Source organism: Meriones unguiculatus, chromosome X (assembly GCF_030254825.1).
Source record: "Meriones unguiculatus strain TT.TT164.6M chromosome X, Bangor_MerUng_6.1, whole genome shotgun sequence".
Taxonomy (NCBI): Eukaryota; Metazoa; Chordata; class Mammalia; order Rodentia; family Muridae; genus Meriones; species Meriones unguiculatus.
Genome location: NC_083369.1, coordinates 132,484,594 through 132,504,960, shown reverse-complemented (window position 1 = coordinate 132,504,960; position 20,367 = coordinate 132,484,594). Strand labels below are relative to the sequence as shown.

Below are 20,367 nucleotides of genomic sequence, written 5' to 3'. Positions count from 1 at the left end.
GCCAGATATTTATACATTTTGAGCACATCCATAGACTTCACAGTCATATAAAGACACAGGAAGATAAATTAATATTTTATGTTTTTAAGAAAAAAAAACAAGTTGAAGTTTTCTGGATTCCTATTACCAAAATATAAAATCTATACTCATAGTCTATATTACATGTCAAGCAATGTCAGTCATAAAAACATTAGAAAAACCCTCACTGATAACTTGCAACAAATATCCACACATTATCTTTTCCAATTTCTAAGGCCCCGATGTCAATTTGTCTTTCAGTACATTAAAAAACTCTAGCAAGTTTTCTATATATTTGTCTTTAAAAATCAAAAGGAGCAGGTCATAATTGCTTGTGACAAGCCATTGTGACAAGCAGCATTGCACAGTCACAGTCCCTAAGGAGACCTGTAACCAGTTTCTAAAGTGATCACCAAATGCTGGCTTGTTTCATTCTTACCTTCCCATGAATGCCCAACACTTCTTCAGTCTTTACCCATGAAACTGGAAGGAAGAAATGCCGTTTTAGCCTTAGTCCACGTCACCTGTAATGTGGTTCCTTAGATCAAATAGTAGCTCATTTGATAACCAGCTTCTAAGATCCTGCAGTAGCTCCAAATGTCAGATTGTCACCATCCAAAGTGAGCAGGAAAAGAGCAGTGATGATATTTGCAGGGACTCAGAGTCAGTGCCACAGCAATTACCAGAGAGCCATTTATACCAAGAAAGACTCTCTGGTGTGATGAAAAAAGAGCAGCCTAGACAGTGAGTGCAGAGAGGGCATGGATTGCACCTGTCACCTGACATCCTGGCTCAGCCCTCTTCTACTGGATGCAACATACTTGGCTCTCATGCAGCCTGTTGCCCTTCTACACTGAATATCTGAAGTAACACCTCTTCTCAATGCCCTTGCTCTGTCACCACATCCATCCAACCAGTGACTCAACCAGTGTCAAGAGATGCAAGCCCATTTCCTGTAACTCCTCCACGGAAGAGGAAGATTTGCATAATTTAAAGCCCTTTCCATTGCTTTTCCTTAACTTCCTTTTTGTCTTGCTACCTCCTCCAATAAAGAATGTGGATCAAAAGTGTTCATAAAATTAATAGGGGTCTGGTAAATTTAGAATGCCACTGTAGGAACCTTTCTTGCTCACTGACTATTAAAAGAAAAACCATGGTCACCTCTTTTGTTTCCCTGGCTTATGCAAATGTCAGCACTGGCAATTTCCTCTGGGGGTTTTGAAGAAAACAAAAAGTGCTATTTCCTCCAGGTGAGAGAACACATGACTTCTACCCTGAGGTACTGTTACAAACAAACAAACAAACAAAAAATCCCCAGTGTAGTTCCCTTATGCCAGCAGGGACCACATTTGGAAAGCTCTTTAAGATGGAACCAAGAAAGGAAGTTCTTAGAGGTATGGATACAGTCTATTCTGTTGTTTAAAACTTTCCCCCAAAGCTGGAATATACTTAAAAGTGACACAAAGACTATTCTTGACTTTGGAAAGAAGCTTACATACAGAATGCTACAATATATCATGCAATTCTAAATTACATGTACTTTTTAACCCTTTTCCTCAGAGAGACAAACACAAAATGTCTTTTTTTCCCCCTTGATTTTCTACCCTGGCCCCTTTCCACATACACAACATGAAATACTAATCACCTAAGGAAAGGCACAGGATCCCTAATAAAATTGAAATGTCAAAAGCAGAATTCTAATAAGGAGCTGCAGGAAGGAAGCTTGGATTATATTTTATTTGCTGAATTGTATTATATACCACATTCTATCCTGGGTAGTATGTCCAGAGTGTAGCAAACAGCCATTCAGCAAGATGTTTTCAAATAAAATCTCTGCCTAAAATGCCAGCACCAGTAACTGCTGCTAGACCAGAAACTATCAGCAGAACAAAAACACCACACATACTAACTGTGCTCCTCTAGGTAAGGGGCATCAAAATAAATGATGAACTAATTAAAATCAAACATAGATATATCTGCCTGTTTATGAATTGACTTAAAATATGTGGATCAGAAAGGCTTCAGTAGAACTTAGCAAAGAAAAACAGTAAGGAGAACAAACAAACAAAAACACTTGTAAAGAATCTATCAGGGGCAGACTTGAGGAAAATCAAAAATAGATGCTAGAACTAGAGAGTGTCTTCTCTGCAGTATGACAACTGAGAGACCTGCTTTAATAGATTACATAGCTTTGGGAGATACTGGATCCTCTTTGCTAGCTCAAGCAATGCTCTAGGGATCTCCTTTCTCTGATATTACCACAAAGGGTTCATCACCAGCCTCTGTGCCACTCCCAAGTGCCCCTGATTTCTCACTACTGGTCCAGCCTTTTTTTTTTTAATGTGAAAATATCAATTTTAGGGTACCTAGAATTGGTTAACACTGTTATTTCTCATTGTGGTGTCTTTGTTAACTGAATTCTTTGTGTGTGTATATATATTAAGGTTTTTATTATGCTTTTTAATATAATTTTATTACAGATTATTCACTTTGTATCCCAGCTGTAGCCTCACCCTCATACCCTCCCAATCCTGCCCACTCTCATCTCTTCCCATGCCCCTTCCCCAGTCCACTGATAGTGGAGGACTTCCACCCCTTTCATCTGACGCTAGCCTATCAGATCTCATCAGGACTGTCTTTCATAGTCTTCCTCTGTGGCCTGGTCAGGCAGCTCTGCCCTCAGGGGGAAGTAATCAGTTACTGAGTTCATGTCAGAGACAGACCCTGCTCCCCTTGTTAGGGAGCCCATTTAGAGACTGAGCTGCCATGGGCTCTGTGCAGGGGATCCATGTTATCTCCATGAATGGTCCTTGTTTGGAGTATCAGTCTCAGAAAAGACCCCTGGGGCCAGATTTTTTTGGTTCTGTTGCTCTCCTTGTGGAAGTCCAGACCCTTCTAAGTCTTTCTATGTCCCCCTTCTTTCATAATATTCCCTGAACTCTGCCCAAAATTTGGAAATGAGTCTCAGCATCTGCTTTAATACCCTGCTGGGTAGGCTCCTGTCCTGTTCCCTGTTTTCACCTTCTTCCAATGTCTATCCCATTTGCCTTTTTGAATGCAGATTAAGCATCTTTCCCAGGGTCCTCCTTGATTAGCTTCTTTAGGTGTACAGATTTTAGTATGAGTATCCTATATTGTATGTCTAATAGCCACTTATAAGTGAGTATATACCATGTGTATCTTTTTGTTTCTGGGATACCTCATTCCGGATGATCTTTTCTAGTTGCCACCATTTGCCTGCAAATTTCATGATTTTCTTGTTTTTAATAGCTGAGTAGCATTCCATTGTGTAAATGTACCACAATTTCTGTATCCATGCCTTAACTGAGAGACATCTGGGTTGTTTCCAGATTCTGGCTATTAAAATAAAGCTGCTACAAACATGGCTAAGCAAATGTCCTTGTTGTATACTTGAGCATCTTTTGGATATATGCCTAGGAGTGGTATAGCTGGATCTTGACGTGGCCCAACATTTTTTAACCTACTTATTTTGTTTTGTGCACTTGAAAAGAGGATATCCTCTGTATCCCTTGCTGTCCCAGAATTCTGTAGCTTAGGATGATCTTGAACTCAGAGCAATCCTCTTGGCTCATGAGCCACCATGGTGGGATCTACAAAGACTGTTAAGATGTAGCTCCTGTGATGACATGCAAGTGAAAGCAGTGGCTCTTTTTTACTTTAACAAATTCAGAAATGATGCTCAGTTCCATAGAAGGAACAGGTAGCTGTGGTAATACTATGCAGAACTGACACTGTTCTGTGCATAAATCTTCATTTTTGATAATAAAGGTTCATGTGGATGCCTATAAGAGACTCACATCCTTCTTCCCTTGACAGTTTCAGAATGATTTTTTTCTGAGTTCTTTGGTACAATTTCAGGGGCTTGGGCCATTATACAATCTCCTCTCTTTGAAGGAGGTCTTACTTTTACTGTCCAAGGGCATCTAAGCATCAAGATTCCTCCTGACTAGCACTTTGGAATAAAGACTCTCTTATGCAGCCCCCTAGCAGTTCTGCTAAACTTCTCTCAGTGTTGCTGCTGACCCCACTGTCATTTGCAGCCATGCATCACTATTTGCAGGACACTCCATTAAATAAGAAATTTTCAGAAATAATTTTTAAGCAAACCTTTATTTCATACAGTGCTCAGGCCGTGCTGATGCTCACTTACAGTTGAAAATTTCCAGATTATACACTGACTCTTTTACATTTATTGTCCATAAACATGAACAAATTACCTAACCTGCCTATCCTCCTCAGTAACTGTATCTCTCCTCTATAAAAGGCCTCATGTCATTATGAGACTATTAACTCTGTGCAGTAAATAGAATAATATGGTGCCTAGTACAGAGTAAAGTGAAAATAACAGAGGACTCAGAATGCAAAAAGAATAAATAATTCCATCAATTTTCCTTCACAGCCTGAGAAGAAGAAGTCTAGAGTAAGATGAAACAGTGACCCCTTTCCCATAAACTTAGAAGCTGATGAACTCAACGGCTTCCAAGGCAGAAGGAATGATCAGGGTTTTTTTCCCCATAAACTCTGTGATCTAGGGTACAGAAGACCGAAAGATTTCTTCTTTTCCCAGGAAAAGCCTTGAGACTCCTTGTGATTCTAATGTTCTGCAACTCCTATCTGAGATCATGGCTGTGTGAACTGCTTTCGAACACTTACCTCAACCTTAAAAATAGCGACCTACATTGTTAGGGCTATTTAAATCATTCCAGAAACTCCCCTAGATTGACTGAACTGGTATGCAAATTTGAGCTTCACTCATGCGTTGTTTGCAACAGACAGAAACTATGAACAAAAAAGCTATTCGTACTTATGAAATGAGAGCATCTATGAATGGGTCAAACAGAGTTGCAGAACTCTTTGTGTTGAGATGACTGGTAGAAGTAACTGATGCTCTTTAATGGTTTGTCTGTCTCCATTTGCTAAACTGAATTTCCATGGCCAGTCTACAAGAGGGTGAACTCTTAGAAAGCATAAGCACACAGTTCAGGCAAGCTACTTTCCTTGGAATAGCTCAGCAGCTCACCATCAGCAAGAGGGGTGGCAGGGCTCTGACATCAGGTTCCAAAGACCTGAGTCAGGTAGATGCAAATCCCACCTTTTATTATACATATGACCTTCTGGTAAATAGAACTCTACATTGTTTTCCTCATCTGTATGGGTAAATTATTCTGACTCATTATTTCTCACACCAGGGTGTTTTTTGTCTTCCAAGGTATTTATCCGTATCTGGAGACATTTTTGGTAGCCCATAGGTAAGAAAAGATTGTTATGTCTTTTCTTAGTTCTAGTGGCTAGAAGCCAGGGATGGTACTAACAGGCAACCCCAAGGTTGGAGAGATGACCAGAGCATTATGAATACTCTTGCACAGGGCTTATGTTAGCTTCTTAGCACCCATATGGTGACTCCCAACTACGATTTGTAGCAAAATCCATCCAATGCTTCTGCCTCAGCCTCCTGGGTACAATGAATACATTTAGAAGAAACATTTAGTTTCTGGAGAAACTATATCTTTAGGCAGTATATGAAATACCATGTTTTATATAGACTGCTAAGGCACAGAAACAGGGACAGTAGGAGACCCCCAACTGGAAGTCATTTTAAGCAACTGGCTGCTGGCATTAAATGTGAGTTTAATGAAAACACAACAAAATAAACACTGTCCCAGAATCTGCTCATTTTTACTTCTCTGACCTCACAGAAATTATTTGCATATGAACCCAAGGTTATACAGTGTTGCATACAAACTTTTAAAATGGAAAACATTTTTTCCATTTTTTTTCTGTCAAGGTTAGTGGCTAGATGCTCTGTAGTTATTTCCTCCAATTTAAAACCTTCCCTCCTGGAGGGAGGAGGGAAGGTTATTAAGACTCAGAAAGGAGATGAAACTTACAAGGTCCAGGAAGTAAAGAAAACTTACAAGTCTCAGGGAGTTCCTGAAATGTCCAAGCTTTCCAAGGTCTTCCTGAGGTTACATAAGCAGTGGCAATTGCCAGAGATGGGAGACACTCTGACTCATTAGCTGCATTCAAGTTACATATATAACTGGAGGGTTGTAGCATTTTTGAATCATCACCTAGCCTGGGGTAACGTTTTTGGTGATGGAGCTGCCCTTGCATCCTTGCATCATCTATGCTCCTGGAAAGAGCACCACACCCAAACTCTAGTAAGCAAGCACCTTTCTCAGTCTCATGTTCACTAAGTTAAGTTTGGGTGGGATCATTTCGTGTTTTGGGTGTCCTATGAGGGAAGAGTAGATGATTACTTATGTCTCCCAAGAATAATTCAAATGATATTGGGTTATGGCACCCAAATGCACCAGATATGTCTAAGTATCCTCCAACATCAGCTTGCATTTAAAGCAGCTGGTATTTTGCTTCCTTTTAGGTTTTTATGCCAAGGGAGAAGACAGGGAAAGAGGAAAATTATCAATATAAGATGTGTCTGGATAGATTTTAAAAGCACCAAGTTTTGGTGACAGCCATGACTGTTTTGTGACTGGCATGGTGTACTCTACTGTGGTTAGAGCAACATCTTCAGCATGACCGCTAGCGAGGCTTGTCCTGTAGTTTGTTATCTCCAGAGCATGTAAAGACATGACTAAGAGGTCTACTAGGTGCTGTCTATCATACTATCCACACACAGACATGGCCTAAATTTGATTGTATTGTTCTCTATTTCCAAACATCACTGTCCTCTTATACAGTCTTCATTGCAGGAGTAAGGTATTTTGATTTCACAAAGCAGGTAGCAGCTTGTTTTTTCTATGACTCATTATGTGTAAGTTCCAGAAGGTACAGTAGATGGAACCTATCCCACTCAGGTGACTAGAACATCAAAGCCATCCGGACAGAAGCATCCCACTAACCATTTAGAAAATGTCACTTTTGCTGTGACTAAGAGGACAGGAAAGTATAATGACGAAGTAAAACAGACCTTTAACTACGAATGTCAAACTACTGATGAAACTATGCCACTCAGGTAACTAGAACATCAAAGCCATCCGGACGGAAGCATCCCACCAACCATTTAGAAAATGTCACTTTTGCTGTGACTAGGAGGACAAGAAAGTATAATGAAGAAGAAAAACAGGCCTTTAACTACTAATGTCAAACCTTACAAAGCACATCATCTGAAGTACACTCATCAAATACTCATTTTAGTTAAGTTGACGTTTATTATGACTCAAGAGCTTAACTATGATACAGTGACATTTGAATGTATATTCTGACAATGACATTGAACATTTTTTTTATTAGTTTCATCTGCTCCATTATATGATTTACCAGCCTACACAGTCAAACCATTTGTGAGGGGACTTTCAGATCAGACCTCTACCACCCTGTTGAGTGAGATCTATGTCTCCTAATCATGTAGAAGATGGAAATCTAGGTTAACTTGTTCTCTTTCCAAAAAAATTATGCAAGCAAATCTAAGGTTCGTTTGTTTTTAGATAGGCTCTTACTCTTTGGCCCAAGTGAGCTTTGAACTATTGGTGATTCTCCTGCCTCAGTTCCCTGAATGCTGGTATTACAAGTATGAGCCACCATGCCTAGTAATTAGCCTTGGTTTATGAAAAGTACTGTGTCAGCTCCAGAAAATATGATAGGACTGAGGCAGGTGTCTAGAGTAACTGGCATCACACATGGGAGCTATTATTCAAGTCACCTATAGTTTGACTTTGAATTAAGACTTTGGCAAAGTACACTTGTATGTTTTAGATTACGGAATTCTTCAGAATCTAGAAAGGTGATTATTAGTTGCCATGAATTGTACAGGAGACCAGGAAAGCCACATTTCATTGTTGAAAGAACAAATTATAAGAACAATAGACAGACAAAGCCTTGAGTGTTGGAATGTGGTCTGCATCTTTTTTCTGAGTTTATAGTTGTGTCTCACTAAGTACATATGTCATGCCATGTGGATGCAATAAGCTGTGCACTCACTCTGTAAGGGTAGTGACTATATCATCTTTGATGTTGGGATTCTGAGTAGTGTTTAGTCATGAATAGAATCAGCAAATAAACCCAAATCTACAGTAATATGGTCATAGAATCTTATGCATTAAAACTGTAGATTTTTGGCCTTCTGGGCATAAGAGCATGTAGGGAGAGTATACCAGGCTTACAAATTGCTGTCTTGGCAGACACTGTGCTAGGCACGTTCATGAGTAGTTGCTTGTCACAACAGCTCTAAAGGACATGGCAAAAACAATTATTAAGCAGGAGATACTGACCACTTGCCTACAAATTAAAGATCCCATGTTCAATCCTTGGTACTACCTTCCCAGAAAAGTCAATTATTAAGGCTAGGATGTGGCTCAGTTAAGAGACTATGACCTAGTATGCAGGAAGCCCAGGGTTCAAGTCCTAGCATAATCAGGTGTGGTGATGCCTGAATCTAAATAATAGCACCCAGGAGATGGAGGCAGGAAAGTCTGGAATTCAAGATTATTCTTGTCTATAGAGTGATTTTGAGAAAGGCTTGAGCTACTCGAATTATACTTGACAATCATTAATTTTTTCTCTGAAAATTTGGGACTATCGTTAGTCCCATAATGTCTGGGTGTGTTAAGGACCACTGTTATTTAAGTGATCAAACACAGTTGCTGTTATTACTTTTTTTCATGCGTGTGGTAACAACACCTGTAACAAATGTTGAGTGACTAGTTTATACCACATGTTGTTTCAGGTACTGGAAAATAATCTGGAAGAGGGCTAGGTAGATGTCTCTGTGTATAAAAGCACTTGCTCTGCAAGCATCAGGTGCTGGAATTGAAGGCAGGTGCCATATCTGGCTCAGGTCTAGGATTTTAAAGCCTACAAAGCTAACAGTATACTCAATATAGCACATTGCCTTAAAATTCCTGGAAGCCCCCTAATACTGTGAAGACAGAAAGTCAGAAATCTAAGGGGAAGCAAGAGTGTTCAAGTCTAAACCTTACTAATGGCCAACTTTTATCTATTGACTAATTTCCTTGATGTAAAGTTGTTTTCATTTTGCCATATCAAAGGACTGGCAACATATGCCTCTCCAAAGACAATGAGTTCATGGTCCTAACTATGCCTCCTTGTTTTGAGAAATTTCAATTACTTAAGATACATTAAAATCAGACTCCAGTGAACATCCTTTGTTTTTTGTTTGTGTTTGTTTTTCCCAGAGACAGAATCTCTTTATGTAGCCCTGGTTGGCCTGGAATTCTTTACATAGACCAGGATGACATCACACTCACAAAGATCTGCCTTTCTCTGTTTCTGGAGTACTGGATTAAGAGCGTGCGTCACCATGCCTCACCAACAAACTCTTGTGTTCTTCAATCATTATCTCTGTTTCTGGAACTGAAGATATGACTTAGGAAGAGGGATTTGTTGCTTCTCCGAGGGCCTAAAGTTCATTTCTCAGTGCCCACAGCAGGTGTGCACAACCACCTGCAACTCCTCTGACCTCCACAACCACCTGGACATATGTGCAAACATCCATATATATGTCCATAAATCTTTGTTTCTTTTCAAAAAGAACCCTGGTTCTTTAAAATATATATATATATATATATATACTAAAAATTTTATACATATGAGGTTTTTGCCCACATATATGTCTGTGCACTGTGTGCAAGCAGTGGACTTGGAGGCCAGAAGAGGGCATCAGAGCCCCAGGAATGAGTTATACATCGTTGTTATACAGCATATGGGTGCTGGGAATTGAACCAGGTCCTCTGGGAGAGCTGCCAATGAGAATTCTGGTTCTTATGAGGAGTGATTTTACAGCCCAAACCCCAAGATCACCTGTCAATGGCTGGTTGGTCTCAGTTGTCACTACTGCTGCCACTGCCACGTAAATAGAGATAACAGTTCTGATAACTACCTTATAGAGCACAGAGTGGCCCCTCACAAGAAAACTCTCCTGCTCCAAATGACAACAGTGTACAGGCTGACCTACCAAAACAGTGCTGCATGTACCTTATTTTCCATTCTCCTTACTCATTTATCTTCTATTTCTATTCCATCTCATTTCTTTAATCCTCTTTCTCTATTTGTAACATAAAGTTGTAACATAATACATCACTCTGAATCCAAAGGATCAGTCTCCTTGAAAACTGCAATATTGCATCCACTAGATTGAATTTTGTTATATTATCATTGAATGTATAGACCATGTCCAAATCTTCCCAATTACACTAATAATATTTTCTTGAAATGCTTGTTTGAATCAGCATCCAATCAAATTTGATGCTTTGCATTTATGTGTCTCTTCTCTTTCATAAATGATGTTTTAAATGTGCAAAGCTATTATAATTTAAAGGGGAAATGTGGTCTTGTCCTTCAAATCTCAACAGCAATGATGATGGTTTGTGAACCACAGTTCTTCAAAAATACATGCTGAAGTGTCCTGTGCCTACCAAAGCTAATTGTCAAACAACTATTGTTTGTTAATGGATCTAACGTGTAAGTCATTAGATTGTTTATGCAAAACACATAATTGAGGACAATAGAAATGGTAGAAATTCTTTTGCCCTACAGATAACATACAGAATTGTTCAGAGCACACAATTCAAGACAGAAACATAAACTTACAGTTCATCTTCAGTCAGATACGGAACATGTGATGGTTAGCATTGGTTGTGAACTTGACAGGACCCCAGAAAGGAACCTCTAAGCATGCCCAGGAGAAATTATATTGATTAAGTTAACTTAGGTAGAGAGAGACATCTTAAGAGTTGGTAGCACCACTCTCTGGGTTTGGGTTCCAGAGTGAATAAAAAGGAGAAATCTAGTGGAACAAGCACATTCATCTCTCATGGCTTCCTGACTGTTCTACAATGTGACCTGCTGACTCAAACTCCTACCATTATGCCTTCTCCACCATGAAGAACTGAACCTGGAACTGTGAGCTAAAGCAAACCCTTCTTCCAAGAGTTGTTTCAGTTGGAACATCCTATCACAGAAATGAAAAAATAACTAATACTGAAAAGAAGGACCCTAGAATTTGAATGATGAGGCATGTCAAGTGGAAATCAGAGAACATACACATCAGTTTGTTGCTTCTGGAAACGAACAGGACAGATAAGTACGAACAGTAACAGCTCACTCGAGGCACCAGAACAAGGGGCTTAGCTTTGGAGAATAGTCTATTCTGATTACAAAGCCCCTCAGAGCAGTCTTAATGAAATTGGGGCCCAAAGAATGGTCAGGCAAGGATAGTAAATATCAGGCTCCAATCTATCCCTGCTATCTTTCTTTTTTCTAGAAGCAGGTCTGAGGTGTAAAATGATTCTCTTGCTAGATGAGTTTGATTTGGCTGATGACACAAGACAAAACTGGCCAATTTGAATTGAAAAAGGTTCCAAGTAGAGACAAAAATATCATGGGGGCTAAGCATCTATATAAAGATAACTTTCTTGTCTTCACCAAGAGTGAAGAGTGGCCTTCTTTGGTGAGACTTATGGATGACATAGCAACCCTATATTATTCTGTTCCTTGAATGTGCATTGGATGTAGGCTAGAATCTTGCTTAGGAGCTCTTTTTCTCCTAAGTATCTATTACCTTTAAGATCTTATTTAGTTAATCATTTATCACTGGTGTCTGCAATTTTGCAAGGTAGAGCTGTGACACATAGACCAAGTACTTGTCTTCATGGAATTTGCTCTATTGTTGAGGATTGCAGGAATCATGACTCACCTAACCTGGCAATTTTTCCAAGTTGGTGTTATTTCCTGAACCATGAACTTTATCAAAACTCTTCAGAAGCATCTTTATGTAGTGGGCAGATGTTAATTCAGAAACTCACAATTGGTCAAAGTACAGAGAATAAATGGCTGTCAAATACTCAGCCACAAATGGGACTTCTACATCACATCCCTTCCCCCAAAGGCTCAGCAACCATCACAACAAAGGTAATGGAAAAGAACTTAAGAGCCAGAGGTCAGGGAGGACTTGTGGGAAACAGTGTCTTCTGGACATGTCAGAGCCACTCCACTCGTGAACTTATGGCAGTTGTTGTCTGCACAAGACCTGTACAAGATCTCTCCAGTTCAAAAACCAACATTAACTGGGGAGAGAATCAAAAACTCCTCCTTTAGCTGGGGAGATATAAACAGTTGATGGTTGCTAAATGATGGAGAGTTTCCTATTTTAGGAGTGCAGTGTCTGGCAGATAGTCTATGCTCCAATTGATGTTCTCATACCCATACTCCAATTGATGTTCCCATACTGCGTATAGGCAATGATAATAGAACTTTATGGGTTATTTAAATAAATAAATAAATAAATAAACAAACATACACACATACATACAGACAGACAGAGAGATAGAGAGATATGTGAAAATTTGAATAGGGGTTAGGTATAGATCTGGGAGGAGTTAGGGTAAGAAGTGGAGGGGGGAATATGATTAAAAGTAAATTGTGTATTTGCCTACTTAGCGCAGTAGGCAGCATATCAGTCTTATAAATAAATTGTATGCATACATGAGATTCTCAATGAATTAATAAACATAGAATATTTAAAATAAAAAGTTCCCAGAAATTCAAGGGTAAGAATGAGAAGACAGGAAAATCTTATTTCATATTTTCACCTTGTCAGAGACATGCACATATTAATACACAGTCATTTTTTAATTTTCAGTGATTTTACATAGAAATTACTTGCTCATCTAGACTGTACTTCTCTTGATCTTCTTGATCTGGCCTCTTGGTTTTTAGAATCCTAGACTAAAGCAAAAAAATCTTTTTAGAAAATATATATTTATTTTTTAAGAGGATGGAACATGCATGGAGCATTCAAACAACTTGGAAGAGGCAGTTTTCTCCTCCCACTAGGTGTATTCTGGGTACTGAAGTGGTGTCATAAAGTTTAGTGGTAAGCACTTGACCCATTGAGCCATCGTGCCAAACTTAAAGTCGATTTTATTTAAAGCCTATCTACCAGTTCATCTCATTTTCTAATTTGTTTTTTCTGAGTAAGAGAAAATATTAGATGCTGGGGAGTTTGGGTTTGCAGCACCCATGTAAAAGCCAGGCATATCTAGTAGTGTATATCTGTGAACCGAGTGCATGGAATGGTTGATAGGCAACAGGAGTATCCTGGCGCCTCACTGACTAGCATATCTAGCTGAAACAGCAGGTTTCAGGGCTCATGAGAGACCATATCTTAAGAAAGAAAGTAATAATGATGCCAAAAATTAGATGGGGAAGCAATTGAAGACACCCAGGATGATCTCTGATCTTCATTTATGAGCTCACACACATGTGAACTCTCACCACACACAAATGTATACTCATACCCAATGCACACACATGCACACACACGGGGGGGAGGGGGTTGAAATGTTTCTAAATAATCCCGTGTCACCTTCAACAAGAAAAAAAAGGAGAGATTATTAAAAGGAAAAAAAGGAGACAGGAGAAAGCACTGAACTATGCATATACTTTCTGTGAGCTAAAACTAAAAAAAAAAAAAAAAAAACAGATAGAGATGAAAGATCACTGGCTTCGAACCTAGAGGCTAAGTTACAGGTCTAATGTTTGCATGCAGCAGAGATTAACAAAATTTCCTGCCAGTCACTATTTCAAATATGACATGATAAGAATCAAAAGTCGCTTGTCTGTAAACTAGTATCCAAGGCTTTTTTTAATAAATCATTATATTCACAGAATATTTCATATTTGAACATCAACCCATAGCTGCTGACCTGTGATTTTATATATAACCTTAGAAAAATAGTTTCAGATTTTCATCTTCAGTTTCCTCATTTATGAGTGAAAGTGCTAGAATCTGTGACTTTTGTTGTGCCTTTTAGCTCTACAATGTCCACCTTCATCATTTCAATGGGCCTGTTTCTCAAAAGCTATAATCCTTAACAGGATTGGAATAGATCCAGGTGCATAGATTCCTGGGAAGGGGAGGACCTTTTTGTCAGCATGGCAACAGTCTACCACTCATGGGAAATGAAGTTTCTGTTTGCCATAGTACTTTAGCCAAGGATGGACCATTTTCAGTTCACTACTCATGGGAAATTAATGAAGTTTCTGTATGCCAGAATATTTGAGCCAAGGATGACGTGTTTTCAATGAGTACATCATATACCTGAATATTTATGAGATACATTAAATCCATGAAACAAGTGATCTCTTATAAACAGATAGGCCTATGTTTTGGATGGATGGTATTTCAAATATGCAACCAGACACAGAGTTGCAAACAGTAATGGAAAAGAAAAACACAGTAGTGTCTACTTTCCAAAAATTACATCAAGATTCCCTGGACCCAGCATAACAGGAGTGCAAGCTGGTATGTAAAAGTTTTCAAATGAAGTATTATAAGAGGCTCTGTCTATCAAAATCGTGTGATGCATGATAAGGTTCATCACTACTTTTGCCTTAGTTTGTATTTTGTTTTTTTATATATTTATATTTATTCTTATTTTTTATATTAGTTTCAGTTTATTCACTTTGTATCCCAGTTCTAGTCACTTCCCTCATTCCCTCCCAATCTCACCCACCCTCCCTCCCTCATCTCCTTCCATGCCCCTCCCCAAGTCCACTGATAGGGGAGGTCTGCCCCCCCTTCCATCTTATCCTAGCCTATCAGGTCACCTCAGGATTGGCTACAATGTCTTTCTCTGTGGCCTGGTAAGGCTACTCCCCACTCAGAGGGAGGTAATCAAAGAGCAGGCCACTGAGTTCATGTCAGAGACAGTCCCTGTTCCCCTTACTAGGGTACTCACTTGGACACTGAGCTGTAATGGGCTACATCTGTGCAGGGGTTCTAGATCATCTCCATACATGGTCCTTGGTTGGAGTATCAGTCTCAGAAAAAGACCCCTAGGCCCAGATTTTTTGGTTCTGTTGCTCTCCTTGTGTAGTTCCTGTCCACTCTAGGTCTTTCATCTTCCCTATCTTTCATAAGATTTCAAGCACACTGCCCAAAGTTTGGCTATGAGTCTCAGCATCTGCTTTGATACCTTTCTAGGTAGAGTCTTTCAGAGGCCCTCTGTGGTAGGTTCCTGTCCTGTTCCCTGTTTTCTCCCTCTTCTGATGGCCATTCCATTTGTCTTTCTGAGTGAGGATTGATCATCTTACTCAGTGTCCTCCTTCGTGTTTAGCTTCTTTAGGTGTACAGATTTTAGTATGTTTATCCTATATTATATGTTTAATATCCACTTACAAGTGAGTATATGCCCTGTGTGTTTTTCTGCTTCTGGGATACCTCACCAACATTTTTTTTCCTAGTTCCCACCATTTGCCTGCAAATTTGATGATTTCCTTGTTTTTAATTGCTGAGTAGTATTCCATTGTGTAAATGTGCCACAATTTCAGTATCTATTCCTCAGTTGAGGGACATCTGGGTTGTTTCCAGGTTCTGGCTATTACAATTGAAGCTGCTACAAACATGGTTAAGCAAATGTCCTTGTTGTGTACTTGAGCTTATTTTGGATATATGCCTAGGAGTGGTATAGCTGGATCTTGAGGAAACACTATTCCTAATTGTCTGAGAAGCTGCCAGATTGATTTCTAAAGTGTTTATACAAGTTTACATTCCCACCAGCAATGGAGGAGGGTTCCCCTTTCTCCACACTCCACATCCTATCCAACTCAAGTGCTGTCACTTGAGTTTTTGATCTTAGCCATTCTTATGGGTATAAGGTGAAATATCAGGGTCGCTTTGATTCCATTTCCCTGATGACTAAGGACATTGAGCAATTAAGTGTTTCTCTGCCATTCAATATTCCTCTACAAATAATTCCCTGTTATCTCTGTACCTCCATTTTTAATTGGATTACTTGACTTGTTGCTTTTTAACTTTTTTTTGATGATGGGATTTTTAAAATTATTTTATTTTTGTTAATTACAGTTTATTCACTTTGTACCCCCTTGTAGCTCCCTCCATCCTCCTCTTCCAATCCCACCCTTCCTCCCTTTTCCCCACCTGTACCCCCCCACCTGTCCACTGATAAGGAAGATCGCCCTCATCTTCCCTGTGATCCTAGTCTATCAGGTCTCATCAGGAGTGGCTGTATTGTCTTCCTCTGTGGCCTGGTAAGGCTGCTCCCCCCTCAGGGTGAGGTGATCAAAGAATAGTCCAATCAGTTCCTGTCAGAATCACTCCCTGTCCCCATTACTATGGAACCCACTTGGACACTTAACTTCCATGGGCTACCTCTGTGCAGGGGTTCCAGGCCATCTCCATGAGTGGTTCTTGGCTGGGGTATCAGTCTCAGAAAACACCCCTGTGCTCAGACTTTTTGAATCTGTTGCTTTCCTTGTGGAGCTCCTGTCCTCTCCAGGTCTTACTATCTCCCACTTCTTTTGTAAGATTCCCTGCACTCTGCCAAAAGTTTGGCTATGAGTCTTAGCATCTGCCTCAATACCCTGCAGGGAAGAGCAGTTCAGAGGCCCTCTGTGGTAGGCTCCTGTCCTGTTCCATGTTTTCTCCCTCCTCTGATTTCTCTCCTCTTTGCTTTTCTGAATGGGCATTGAGCATCTTTGCCAGAGTCCTCCAGGTCTTTATATATTCTGGATATTAGCTATTTGTCAGATAAGGTTGGTAAGGATCCTTTCCCAATCTGTAGCCTGTTGTTTTGTTCTGACGACAGTGTCCTTTGCTGTACAGAAGCTTTTCAGTTTCATGAAGTCCCATTTATTGATTGTTGTTCTTAGAGCCTGTGCTGTTGATGTTCTGTTCAGGAAGTTGTCTCCTGTGCTAATGGGTTCAAAGCTCTTCCCCAATTTCTCTTCTAACAGATTTATTGTATCTGGTTTTATTTTGAGGTCTTTGATCCACTTGGACTTTAGTTTTGTGCAGGGTGATAAATATGGACCTATTTGCATTTTTCTACATGTAGACATCCAGTTAGACCAGCACCAATTGTTGAAGATGCTGTCTTTTTTCCATTTTATGGTTTTGGCTTCTTCATCAAAAATTAAGTATCCATTGGGTTTATTTCTGGCTCTTCTGTTTGATTCCATTGATTCACCATTCTGTTTCTATGCTAGTACCTTACAGTTTTTATTATTATTGCTCTGTAGCACAGCTGAGGTCAGGGATGGATATACCTCCAGATGATTTGTTGTTGTACAGGATCATTTTGGCAATTCTGGGTTTTTCGTTTTTCTGTATGAAAGTTAGAATTGTTCTTTCAAGGTCTGTAAAGAACTGTTTTGGTATTTTGATGATAATTGCATTGAATCTCTAGATTGCTTTTGGCAGGATGGCCATTTCACTATGTTTATTCTACCGATCCATAAGCGTGGGATCTTTCCATCTTCTGATATTTTCTTCAATTTCTTTCTTCAGACACTTGAAGTTTTTTTTTGTTTGTTTGTTTGTTTGTTTTTTTTTTCAAACATGTCTTTCACTTGCTTGGTTACCTTTGACAAAGATGCCAAAACCATACAATGGAAAAAAGATAGCATCTTCAACAAATGGTGCTGGTCCAACTGGATGTCTACATGTAAAAAAATGAAAATAGATCCATACTTATCACCCTGCACAAAACTGAAGTCCAAGTGGATCAAAGACCTCAACATAAAACCAGACACATTAAATCGGCTAGAATCACAAAAAGGTACTATATGTTATTTGTGGCTATTGTGAAGAGTGACATTTCCCTAATTTCTTTCTTAGCCCTTTTGTCTTCCATATACAAGAGGGCTACTGATTTTTTTTTTAGTTAATTTTGTGTCCAGCCACTTTGCTGATGGTGTTAGTTGGTATTTTGTTAAATTACAACCACCTCACTAACATAAGCCTTTTTGTTTTAATCTCCAGCATAAGTTGTGTCTAGCCTGCTATGTCAATGTCTTCTGGAGATGCTTTCTCTACTATTTATTATAATCCTATAAAGAGCAGGTCCCTATAGTAAACCTGTGGGTTTCCTTAGCAAGGCAAGTCAGAGAATGACAGCATTCTTAGGCATGCCTGAAGGTGCTGCTGCTAACTGTGCCACCTGCTTCCCTTCCCGGAGTTTGTACATATTGATGATGTTTTCATAGTTTATATTTAATTCAAACTGAACATACAAAGCTAGTTTTCTTTATTTTGTACCTAATTACAGAAGAGTTTTGTTGTATTTCATGTAGAATTATTAATGGAAAGACTCTTGCCTTTAGTCCTGTAGTGACATGGCTTTCTCTGTCTGCTGCAATTCTGAATCACCATGGAGCCAATGGCACTTCAAATCCTCTGAAACAGTTAATATAAAGGCAAAATTTTGGCTCACTACTAAATGTGAAGATGAAAATGATTTTAATAGTGTCAATCTAAATGTCAGAGGGATAACACAGCATTTCACTAAATCCCTTAATGTCTGCACATTTCCAAGGTCATAAAAAATGTACTAAAAAGCCTCATATGGAATACAAGTATATACACTTGAAAATAGGCATATACCATTCAGGGATTTCTTTCCAAAATGTTATTAGTTATTTTCAAATTTTATACATTGTATTATGACCTTCATCACCGTCTCTTCCCAGATTTACCACCTATACCATACTAACCCAACTTTGTGTTCTCAGGCTTTTCCTTCTAAAACCAATGGAGGGCTTAAGAGATGGCTTCATTAGTTAAAAACACTTGTTGCTCTCATACAGGACCTAGGTTCAGTTCCAGTATCCACATGGTATCTCACAACCATCTGTAACTCCAATTTCAGGGAATGACACACTCTTTAGCCAGTCATGATGCGGTATGCTTACATACATGGAAGCAAGCACTCATACACATAAAACCCAAAATAAAGAAATCTTTAAAAATATACAGAGTCCACCAAGGGTTTTTGCCTGTTATCTTCTCTACCACTTGAAAGAAAAGATACTCTAAGATCATTTGAGATGTTTCACTCATTTTTGCACATACTTCCCACGCAGTGTCACCTTTATGTTTACGTTTGCTCTGTTCATTTCAGCCTTTTTTTTTTTTTAGTGAACAGCTGATGAGTAGATTTGTACCAAGTAGATGTCTAATAAGCTTTCCCTCAAAGACTGAACAATCTGACACAAAGCAGAGAGAAGAAGTGAGGTTGCAGATGGACTGGAATTATAAGTATTGTGCTGTGGCAGTCTGTAAAGAGAAATCCGAATTATGCTCTATTATTTTAGAAATTCTTAGGCAACAAGAAAAGCTCATACTTTAAAGAAAAAAAAAGTAACATTCACAGTTTCCCATTTTGACCTCTTATTTCCACAATAATTCTGATAATAAATATTTCTCTCATGAAAATTACAATAACAACTAGGCAAAATAAATGGTGCTATTAGCAATCGTATTAAACTTCCTTAGATTTCATCCATCTTCTGTGACTTCCATTTAGAGTTCATTCATGTTTTTTCATTCAATCTGTTCTACCTGTAGGTATATGATGACTGAACACAGGGAAAGATCTAGGATCTCCTTGTCTTAACTCAAGAAATAGCCATAAGCTCTGTCAACTTTATATACATAAACATAATTACTTTGTAAATCATAGCCAAGCCAAACCATCGTGTACTTTTTTAAAGATGTGTTGTAGAGACAAAATGAGGTGAACACAATGAGGAGGCAATAAGCTCTCCATAGTCCTACATCATGGAGTAATTATTTCCCCAGCAAAGAAGACATTTATTTACAAACTGCAAGGAAAGAACTCTGTTGTGACATACAGAAGTTTTTATTAGACACATTAAAAAAAATCTCTTCTTCCATCTGACAACAATAATATATCTTTGGCTGTGGATGTTTCCAGGAAAGAGATTTTAGCAACTAGCTGACACATTTATTAGAAACGTGCCTGAAAGCCTTTCATATAGCAGCTTCTGATCCAGCAGGCTTATGGCAGTGCTTGAACTCTGTTTCTAATGAGCTGTCAGTTGAAGTTGCTGGTCTAAGGTCTACATCTGAGTAACCAGTCTAATATTATACTGAAATAGAGCATAAACCTGATTTTAGTTAGAGATATCTGGATAGAGACTGGCTGACAGGTATTTTTTGTAAGGCCAGAGAGGGTGACCTGACAGCAATTTGACAGTGTAGAAGCCAGGGCCTACTCCTTACCTGATATTGACCTTAGGAGTCCCTGGTCAAGGAAGAAGACTCCATTAGAACTTGTTTAAGCAGGAAGAGTAGGACAAAATGAATTCAGTTATCTCAGCTTCTGATGTAGAAGCAGCTTGATCAATGTTCTAATTTACCCCCCCAAAACAATAATCAAGAGCATCCAAGATAATCTAGAACACAAGGGTCCCATATTTCCATGGAATTCTGGCTATAAGCTCTTACTTCAGAAGTTCTGTCAGCATCCAGAGCTCCAACCCCATACCCAAGACTTGGTCTGTCCTCAATCTTTGCCATTGGCT

General features: G+C 39.1%; 1 protein-coding gene across 11 annotated transcripts in view; it reads right to left on the bottom strand.

Annotated features, from left to right (window-relative positions):
• Frmpd4 (FERM and PDZ domain containing 4) overlaps positions 1-20,367 on the bottom strand; it is a 727,289-nt gene that overhangs the window by 282,362 nt on the left and 424,560 nt on the right. The window lies entirely within an intron of this gene.